At 32.6% G+C, this 11,618-nt stretch overlaps 1 pseudogene; it reads left to right on the top strand.

Annotated features, from left to right (window-relative positions):
• The first annotated feature begins 5,993 nt into the window (after positions 1-5,993).
• LOC148201595 (ethylene-responsive transcription factor 5-like) lies at positions 5,994-6,822 on the top strand (annotated as a pseudogene).
• Positions 6,823-11,618: the final 4,796 nt, after the last annotated feature.

Raw genomic sequence — 11,618 nt, 5'->3', positions numbered from 1 at the left:
ATTTATTATGTCATTAGGTTAACAACATAGAGTCACTTTTGACTATATAATAAAGGTTGTTTTGTGTTGACAAGAAAAGTTTTTTCACCAACAAGATATATAAAGTCTAAATATTTCTTCTTATAGAATCTAATTTCACATGAGTAAAAGAATGTGAGAAGACTAAATTTAAGTTGTGTATGCATCTAATGTTTTTTTTTATAGTTTGTCAAAGATTCATATTTGATTGTTCAATCATTATACAGTTTTTAAACTTTTGCATATACCATGTAATTTTGATAGAAAAATCAAAACATGTTCATTTGTCATCATCAAAATCACATATATATTATGTAAAACTCTTAAAATTAAACTTGTGTCTACTTATATGAATTTTCTTTTATACTTAACAACAATTTTACGATAAATAAAAATTGTAAGATGATTTTAAACACTTTCTACATGATATTATATGATAACCAATATAAAAAAATCATTCAACATCAGTTACAACGTAAATATGAATTAATGATAAATAATACTTTTTACATCAATTATTATACAATTAACTTAGACTTAGAAAATATTATAAATTATTTATTGTGTTAATTATTAAATAATTTATATAAATTTTTATTACAAATTACTTCTTTTATAATATTAGTTGAAGTTTCATAATCAATTTCTTACTATTAACCAAAAATATTATGGAAATTGATAGTCTCGTTCAGCAAGATCAATTACTAGCTTAGTGAGTTTTTTTGTAGAATTTTTATTCAAGAACTAACGGTCTAATTTAGTAAGTGGAGCACTAAAACTAAAATATATATTTATTCACCTAGCGATGTAGACTCGCCTAACAATATTCATTTCCTAATTATTTGTCAAATTTGAATTTGGTCGTTACTTAGCAAGAATTTGTTCGTCCAACACGTAGACTTCTCCTGACTCTTTGTCAAATTCAAAATTGATTGTTGCTCAACGAGAAAATGACTCGCCTAGTGAGTTTGTATAGTGCATACACATAATTCTACATTTCAAGCAATATCAAACACTCATATAAATCATCTTATGATTCAATCAACACACCAACATACTCAATTCAATCAAATTAACTTAGTATCAAACAAACATACCACTTTCACATATATAATTGAACGATCTGCATCTCATCACTATGTACTATATACTTATTCCAGCTTTCAAATTTACACATATTATACACACCAAGTTAATCATAGCAAACATGATTCAACAATCAAACTCAAATTACAACAACATCAACCATTCAAAATGCAATTCACATGATAAGAAATTACAATTAACTTCCCTTGTCTTGTTTAAATTATATTTGCTTTCAAAGGTGTTCTCTAAAGCTCTATTCACATACGAAGACCTAATTTAATATTAATGACCCCAGTCATAAACCTAAACACATAATTTATAGAGCAACAAAGATTGATCAAGAGCTTTCTTAAGTTACATGCACAACCTAGGTCTCACATGCATCTCATGAAACAAAAATACCTAAAAAAAATAAAACTTATTTTGTTTAACTCTTTGATCGAATAATTATGTAAAGTTTTTCATTATAATTTTTTATACTATCTTTGTTGTTCAAGAAGATAAAAATAGTGATCAATATCATGGACAGAACTTAAAGGTATGTTTTATGAAGCGATAATGATTTTATAATAACTAACTTAAAGTTATTTAATATCTTTTATTGTTTAAACTTTTTAATATTAAAATATTAGTGTCATTATTTTTAAACCATCATTACCTTTAAACTCTTCTTTAGGATTTCAAATCTAATGTCTAATTTTTGTCATAATAACTTTTTTGTTCTTATATTTTTAAAAATTTATGGTTTTATTTAAAAAATTAATTTTAATTATTGTATTTATTATTCAAATTTGATGAATGATATACTCGTGTTTTGTTTTAGATTTAAATATTTTATTTATTCTCTAAATTTTTTAAAATTTCTAATCCATAATAATAAATTAGGTTTGCTTAATATAAACATTTTAAATCTGTATTTTCAATTATATTAAATATGTGGGATGTTTGGGCTATAGCTTAAGTTATCTGCAATTTTTTTTCCAATTCTTTTTGCATTGAAGTATTCGTTTTCTGATATTTAAAATGAAAATAGAATCCACTAGGTTTGAAATTTTCTACTGTTTTTTAATATTTTTTTAGTTAAGGTAGTTTTGTTTAAATCTTATGAGTTTTAATGTCAAAGTATTCGTAATTGGGCCCACGACTATAGTAAATATATGGGATCGAAGACTATTGTATCACTAATTAGAGCTTATAAATAAATAAGCAAGCTTTATCTATGATCTCTTATTTCTTTTAATTATTAAATTTGAGAGTTTTCTTCTTTTTATCCTATCTCTGTTTTTCTATTTTTTGTGCATTATTCATTATCATAGTCTTATAATTAATAACGATCATGTTACATTTCTATCATTAATTTGAGGTTAAATATTATATCGCTTACATTTATTTATTAATAAAATCCACATTTTAATAATTGATTTATGTCAAAAGAAATTAAGTTCTTCGACTTAACCCAATTTAATAAGTTATTTATCATAGAAAACTTTATTCAGTATTATATTAATCTATTTTAAATTTATAAAGTGATTATACGTAACATCTCATTTAATATGAATATTAAATAAAGTTTGATAATATATAATAAATAGTTTGAAAGCATATAAAATATTAATACAAAATATTAATATATATATATATATATATATATATATATATATATATATATATATATATATATATATATATATATATATATATATATATACCAAAAGAAACTATAAGAGTTGTTCTAAAAGAGATAAACTCTTATATAACTAATTAGATAAAACTATACAACTATGTGTAATTGTCTTTCACCAAAGGCATATCAAAACCTAACTCATTATCTATTCACATTAAAAACTATCATAGCAAAGCGCAAAAAAAAAAAGACAAGATAAGTTAATGTACAAAATAAACATCATACGGCAGTTAAATCATATCAATTTCCAACTAAACATTGATAAAGTGTCATAATTCATGTAAACAGACACAAACAATAAACATTAGACTCAATTATCTAGATATATGTCTTTGACATATGATTTTACTGTAGGTGTGCACTTCTAGTGGCATTTATGCTCTGCAAAGTCATAAACATAGGGGTTATTACCCTACTACTCGTAAGATTAGTCTCTTTCATGCTTAAGACCAAAAGTCTAGAGCTAGGACCTCCTGTCATTCTCTCATCCACCTCATTTCTCTCTACATGAGTTAAATGGTTGGTAGTATATCAAGATACCTCCTTTCTCAACTCTAATATGTCAAAACACACTCTAAACAAAACCACAATCAATCCTCCTTGGATTGGTTCTAACCATTCTCACATAAACATCATAAACTAACCATCATATTAAAATTCACAAAATCCCACATTAAAAACATATATCAAAAGTGACTCATATGAAATAAAGTTAAACTCTGTTAATCTCGCTCAAGGAGAATATCTACTCCCTCAACGAGTAGTACCTAAAAGTAATCTCACTCAGTGACCTAATAGCTTGTCCAACGAGTCATCACTGGAACCTAGAGGCTTAGAATTTCATGAAAGTCGCCCAGTGAGACTTGTCTTGCCCTGTCATTGTCAAGTTAGTAAGCTCTTTGACTTTTATTATGTGCAGCAAAATTATTCTCGTCCAACGGCCACTAAGTAAGTAGCTATCTGACTTTCAACTCATCCAACGAATATATTCTCACCTAACGAAAGTCAAGTCAGTGAGCTCTTTGACTTTGGCATTGCCCAACGAGTATACTCATTCTCAACGACAACCAAGTCCATAACTCTCTGACTTTGAATTCACCTAACGAGTATATGTTCGTCCAATGAGTCTGCATAATTATATAGATTTTTATGTCATTCAAGCCTTGACAATTCAATCCAACAACAACCATAAATAGAAAAATATATCACCCATCAAATTATACATGACTCAATCATTCAATTAACCTCAAATGTAATATCTAGGGATGGCAACGGGTCGGGTCGGGCACGGATAGTGCCTACCCGCAACCCGACCCGACAAAAAAAAATCCACCCGCTACCCGACCCGCTACCCGCACGGATACCCGCTTAAAAAATATCCGCGGGTATTTTAAAACCTGCGGATATCCGCGGATACCCGCAAATATTAAAAAAAATATATTTTAATAAATTATTAAAATAAAATTTAAATAAAATTATAAAAAATATATAAAATATAATATAAATTAAATTAAATATAAATTTTAATTAAATTTAATATTGTAAAATATAAATTAATGTTAATTTTAATTAAATTTAACTTAATAAAATATAAATTAAATTTTTATTTTTATTTTTTGCGGGTAGTGGGTATCCGCGGGTATGGATAGTATAATATCCGCACCCGACCCGATTATAAGCGGGTATTAAAATATCCGCTACCCACGGGTTGCGGGTAGTAAATATCCGCGGGTATCAACTATCCGTCGCGGATTTTATCCGCGGATATCCGCGGGCGCGGATTTTTTTGCCATCCCTAGTAATATCAACCACATAGTATACCAAATTTCAACATATCAAGCATAAGTGACAAACCAAAATCGTACTCAACTCCACGTGTCATATTTCATCAAACAACTCAATTACACAAACCAATTATCGCACAAGCATATTTTCAACAATTATAAGTTATATATCAGTTAAAAATAATGAAATTAGTTTTCCTTATCTGATAGATGAACCAAACACTCAAGGAATCCTATAGACTCCTCCAAATGCACAAGAAACCCTATATACTAATATGAACAACACAAACATGATCAAAGCACACCATTAGGACCACTGATCAACAAAGATTCTTATAGAAGACTCAGACACTACATGCGAGCCAAGGTAGCTGACATGTGCCAAAAGAACATAAAAAGGAGTAGAAAACCAACTTATTCTATTTAAGAAACTTATTGGATATAAGTGGAGAGCTTGTCTCAAGGATCACCTTAACGGTCTTCGATTTTCAAACAAATGCGCAAACAATAAAAAACTTAGACAAAAGGAGGATAGCTCTAGAAGGAAAAAGGTTTTAGAGAGATGATGTACTTTTAAATAATAAAATTCGTTAAAAAATTATATTTGTAATTTAAACTTTTATTATTAAAATAATTAAGTCTCATCATTATAAACACATTATCAAATCTAAAATACAATTTCCTAGATTATTACGTTATAATTAATCATTGAATATAAAAGAAGTATTAGTCCATTTGAATATTTTTATTTTGGTTTCTAAATCGTTTTCATTTTCAATTTCTTATTAATTTTTACCAATGTTTCTATTAATTGAAAGCCAAACACTCTTCATTTGGTAAATCGTATTTCTAATATGAATTTGATAAATTATTTATAGATAACCATTTTATAAAAAAAAATTCTAATCTATTTATAATTTAAGGTAAATTGAAATATCATTTGAGTGACTTACACAAATTTATTTACAACTCCAATACAATGAATTAGAAGTAAACATATACTACAACAATTTTCATAATTACTAATGAAAATTTATCAATGAAAATAATTTCGTCGATAAAATCACTATATCAGTGAATTTTATCGACATATTTTACAATTTAAATTACTAATAGAAATATCTGTCGAAAAAATAGTTAGTAACGAAAATTTATATTAATAACATATCTGTCAGTAAATTATATTTTTTATTAGGCTTAATAGTTTATTTTGTCCCCAGTTTTGGTGAGTTTGGTCAATTAGATCCATTCTTTTAAAAAAGTATCAATTGCATCCTTACTTGGTAAAATTTGCCACAATCAAGTCCATTCCGTTAGATACTCATATACGACGTTAACTTTTTATTCTCTCTCCACTGTTTCACTGCAATGCAGCAGACATTTCTGACACACTTGACACGTAAACTTTTTTATGAATCCAAATGAAACCTTCTCAATCTTCTTCCTCTGACTCTTGCCTCTCCTTCGATGACTACCTCACTGAGCTCCTCCACCCTGAAATTCAATGACCCTTTTCCGAGTTCGACTCCAAACCCCAAATAATTGACCTTGACACCCCTAACCCCTCACATTGCTTCACAAGAAACCTCAATTAAATAAGAAACCTTCTCTACAAATCTCTCTCCCAAGAAGACCGAGTGGATCCAATTTGGGTAACAGGATCCCAACCCGCCTGTGGTATTGTCGGAGAACCAACTGGAGAAGAAGCACTACAAAGGAGTCCGCCAATGGCCTTGGGGAAAGTTCGCCACCGAGATTTGTGACCCGAACAAGAGCGCGTCGAGAGTGTGGCTTGGAACCTTTGACACCACCAAGGCCTACGACCGTGTTGTCTTTAGGCTTTGCGGCTCAAAGGCTATCTTCAACTTCTCGCTTGAAGCAGGCGTAGCGGAGGAGGCCGCCGACGCCGAAGGCGAAAGGAAGCAGCATCGGGAGGAGGAGGAGGTAGAAGAAGTCAAGCCGGTTGTGAAGAAGGAGAAAACAACGGACCAGGAGGTGAACTGTTTTCGGAAGTGCCAAAGGTGGCGAATTTTCTTTCGTATGTGAAGGAGTTGGCAAGCCTGTTCTCTGGCGCTAACAGACAACGCGAACACCGGCGTGGTTAAGCTTGGCAACGGGAGGGTGGTGTGTCTAACGGAGATGCAGAAGGGGGAAATTTTGATTGACCCTAATATGCTGGAAACGGTGGGGAAGTTCGTGTGCAATGACTCGTTGGGGTCTGATTCACTGCGCACCCTATGTGAGGGATAAGGAGTTTGTGAAGTTGTTTCCAGATTTGGTGAGAACAGGGTACCTTAGGGTGAGGATGGAGCCCGATACCAATTGATATTTGGATATCTTAGCCTTAGATTGTGGAAAGATCATAATGCATAAGAGTGACTTATGGTTTACTTAACATTGATTAATTAATAGGGTTGGACGGTTCAGAATACCGCTGGATGGAAGTCTGGAGAACTAGACGCAACATTGGACCTAAATGAACATGGGAAAGGCATGGACTTGTGCAACATAAACCTTAATCATCTAGGAAAGAAATAAAGATATGTGTATGCTTGTGGAGCACAATGACCTTGTAACCCCAATCAATTTCTTCTTCCCATTTTTTTTTCTCTCTGATTTGTGTGTATTGTGTTAATTGATGGCAACGATGTTAAGAATAAAAGATATGATGGATGAATTGATTGGTGACAATGGAGGTGAAGAATGAGTGGGAGAGAATAAAAGAGTGTTTGGGGTTGGATAATCAACGAATGAGTTATCTAAATCAGAGTAATGGAGGTGGAAAAATGGAGATTGTGCGTTTGACTTTTTGTATTGGAATTGGAAGTATAACTGCATAAAAGGATGACAAGATAGCATTGACATAACTTTCTGCTGCATTGCAGTGAAACAATGGAGAGAGAATAAAAAGCTAACGTCGTATATGAGTATTTAACGGAATGGACTTGATTGAGGCAATTTTTACCAAGTAAGGATGCAATTGACATTTTTTAAAAGGAGGGATCTAATTGACACAATTCACCAAAACTAGAGACAAAATAAGCTATTAAACCTTTTTATTATTGATGCATTTGTCTGTCGATGAAAAGAGCACACACTTCCCGTTATGGATTTTAAGCAATTTTTATAAAATTCATCAATAAAATCCTTGGATAATTATATCATAAAATTCATCAATAATATATAATTCTTATTATAAATATATTTTTTTGTCAATTAATTCGTCAATAAAAAACATCAAATTTCTCACCAAGTTTGATGATATTTATTTTATAAATTAAGTGATATTGGTGAAAGAAAACGAAGAGAAAATGAGGAGAATAAAAGTAGTAGGAGGAGGAGAAAAAGTGTTGTTAGTAACAAAGGTGCATTGGTGACACAACGATGGTTAGTAATGGAGTAATGATGACCATTACAACTGTGACAACAGATAGTGGAGGAGGAAAATAAAAATGGAGAGGAGGAGGAAAATAAAAATGGAGAGGAGGAGGAAGAGAAAGTTAAGAAGAAAGAAGAAAAAGATGAGGTAATGTAGAGGAGGAAAATAAAAATGAAGAGGAGGAGGAAGAGGAAGTTAAGAAAATAAAAGAAAAAGATGAGGTAGCTTTGAAAGTGGAATTGGAGGCTGCTAACACGATAAGGGTAAAGACAATACAGGAGTCATAAACAAATGAGAAGAGGAAAAAATAGAAAGAAAAAAAAACCTAATTATGAATTTTATAGATGAATTTTATTGATAAATATTTACTAACAGTTTTAAAACCATTGATAATTATCAATTATTATATATATATATTATTAAAACATGATAAATATGTAATTATAATTCCACAAATCCAAATTAAAAACACACGTTATCTAGATAAATATTATATACTATTATCATCAAAAGTATTCTATATTTTTATATATAGGAATAACATTATATAATTTTGTGTCATTTTATTAGATGTGAATATTTTAAAGACAGCAGGTAAAGTATTCGGAATTTTGATATGTATGTGTCTTAAACAAATTAATGTGCATATTCAAATTTTAATATAAAATTATTTTTATTAGTATATAAAAATTATCTTTTTCTTCTCAGTAAAATTAATGACTGTGGTTATTACTAAACTTTTTGAAGAAAGATAACAGGGAGATGATAATCAATTAGTCACAAATAAATTCATATAAGTGAGTAAAAACACCATCTTTATCCTATATCCTACTCTACATGTAATACTTCCAAAATCACCTTGAATTACTGTCTTATCTATAAATTTTTTATCTTATCAAAATTAAACAATATATTAAATGCCATAAATATATCTTTTTACATTGATTATCAAGAGTAGATTAGTGAGATAATCATCATTAAAATCTTTATCTCAAACTAATAGGAGAATTTGAAAATAAATAACTAGCGCACAAATAATACTGAAATATAATTTGAGTTTATATTATCTCTTTTGTGATGAGATGTGATTATATAAAAGTTTATAGTTTTTTTTCTCATGTATAAGATATTAAATCAAATATTTTCTTCCTAACATATTATTATATTATCATGAATCAATTTTCTAAACAATTATTATTACAAAAAAATATTAATTATAGTTGATAATATTTGTTAACAATAATAAAAATTCGACGATAATTTAAGTTTATATTGACAAATTACTAACATCTAAAAATTTGTTAATAAAATGTTCACCATAAATTTCACCAATAAAAAATTCGTCAATAATTATTAATTTAAATATATTTAAACAAATTGGTTTTATTTGTAAATTAATTTTAACTTATGGAGTAATTTATTTTTTCTTAGACTTACAATCTGTTGTTAATAAGTGTATTATTAACACTCTATTATTAAATGTTTAAAACAATTGATGAGATACATTCATCTTATATGCTTAAATAATATTTAATTTTAATGAATTAATAATTTCATGTAAGTATTTTAATGTAATAAAATATCATAGATATATGAAGCACATAAAGGCAATAAAGGACTAAAGCAGGATGTTATAACACATTGCAATCCTTCAAGGGAGGAAGACCCAAATTATTTTCGACAAATCCTTCAAGGATAATGTTTCGGTGTACATTTTCCTGTGTGTCTGGGTTGCTTGCTGGTTATCTGGGACGCGTGCTTTTCTCCAATCATTGTTGTTCTTCATACTTCTTCATACTTGCCAAAGGAGTGGGAGGTACCTGCAAAGATACTCCGACGCTCAAGTCAGATGTGAGTTATGGAGCTGAAGCTCTCAAGAGAGTAATTGGATATTACTCTGAAATAATATTTAGGGTCTCTAGAGCATAAAGAGAACGTACCTGGACTTTGGTCCTGTCACTGTATTTATAAGCAAAATAAAAATAACCACCTTACCTAAAAATGTGGTTAGTGGCTTTGACAAATATCTAAGATATTTATGTTATTACATAAATATCCTTACTACATAACATGCCCCCCAAGTCCGAGTTAACCGTTCCGTTTTATGGACGTGGTAACTATAGGACTTATGAGTTTGAGGGAGGCTGTCTTTGCTGTAATTTAGAGAGCGTGTTCCTGGTTATTGCTCATGTGTGGATTGAACGTGACCGAGTGGTTGAATTTGATGGACCAAAAGGAGGCAAAGTCAAACGGCAAAAAGCTGGAGCAAGTGAGGCCGAACGTGAGGATACGTATGACCGAGCGGTAGAGGCCGAGTGGGATGCGAGGCCGATCATGAGGACGCTCGTTGACAATTGAATGTTGAGCGTTGAGGCCGAACCACTGACTGAGTGGACGCTCGTTGACAATTGAATGTCGAGCGTTGGAGCTGAACGACTGACTGAGTGGACGCTCGTTGACAATTGAATGTCGAGCGTTGAAGCCGAACGACTGACTGAGTGGACGCTCGTTGACAATTGAATGTCGAGCGTTGAGGCCGAAGGACTGACTGAGTGGACGCTCGTTGACAATTGAATGTCGAGCGTTGAGGCCGAATGACTGACTGAGTGGACGCTCGTTGACAATTGAATGTCGAGCGTTGAGGCCGAATGACTGACTGAGTGGACGCTCGTTGACAATTGAATGTCGAGCGTTGAAGCCGAACGACTGACTGAGTGGACGCTCGTTGACAATTGAATGTCGAGCGTTGAGGCCGGAGGACTGACTGAGTGGACGCTCGTTGACAATTGAATGTCGAGCGTTGAGGCCGAACCACTGACTGAGTGGACGCTCGTTGACAATTGAATGTCGAGCGTTGGAGCTGAACGACTGACTGAGTGGACGCTCGTTGACAATTGAATGTCGAGCGTTGAAGCCGAACGACTGACTGCGTGGACGCTCGTTGACAATTGAATGTCGAGCGTTGAGGCCGAATGACTGACTGAGTGGACGCTCGTTGACAATTGAATGTCGAGCGTTGAAGCCGAACGACTGACTGAGTGGACGCTCGTTGACAATTGAATGTCGAGCGTTGAGGCCGGAGGACTGACTGAGTGGACACTCGTTGACAATTGAATGTCGAGCGTTGAGGCCGAATGACTGACTGAGTGGACGCTCGTTGACAATTGAATGTCGAGCGTTGAGGCCGAATGACTGACTGAGTGGACGCTCGTTGACAATTGAATGTCGAGCGTTGAGGCCGAATGACTGACTGAGTGGACGCTCGTTGACAATTGAATGTCGAGCGTTGAAGCCGAACGACTGACTGAGTGGACGTTCGTTGACAATTGAATGTCGAGCGTTGAAGCCGAACGATGTTCTTGGGTGAACATAAGCTAGGCTATGGGGATGGTCCCCTAGGTTTGATGGTCTGGGTGTTCTAGGGCGAACATCTACCAGCGGGAGTGTGTCCCTTTGTTCGATGCACCTGGGTGTTCTAGGGCGAACATCTACCAGCGGGAGTGTATCCCTTTATGCAACCGGGTGTTCTTGGGCGAACATCTACCGGCGGGAGTGTGTCCCTTTGTTCGATGCACCTGGGTGTTCTAGGGCGAACATCTACCAGCGGGAGTGTATCCCTTTATGCAACCGGGTGTTCTTGGGCGAACATCTACCGGGTTTAAGAGTG

The sequence above is a fragment of the Vigna umbellata genome, chromosome 3, assembly GCF_029865625.1.
Source record: "Vigna umbellata cultivar VRB3 chromosome 3, Vumbellata_1.0, whole genome shotgun sequence".
Taxonomy (NCBI): Eukaryota; Viridiplantae; Streptophyta; class Magnoliopsida; order Fabales; family Fabaceae; genus Vigna; species Vigna umbellata.
This window is presented reverse-complemented; position numbering and strand designations above follow the sequence as displayed.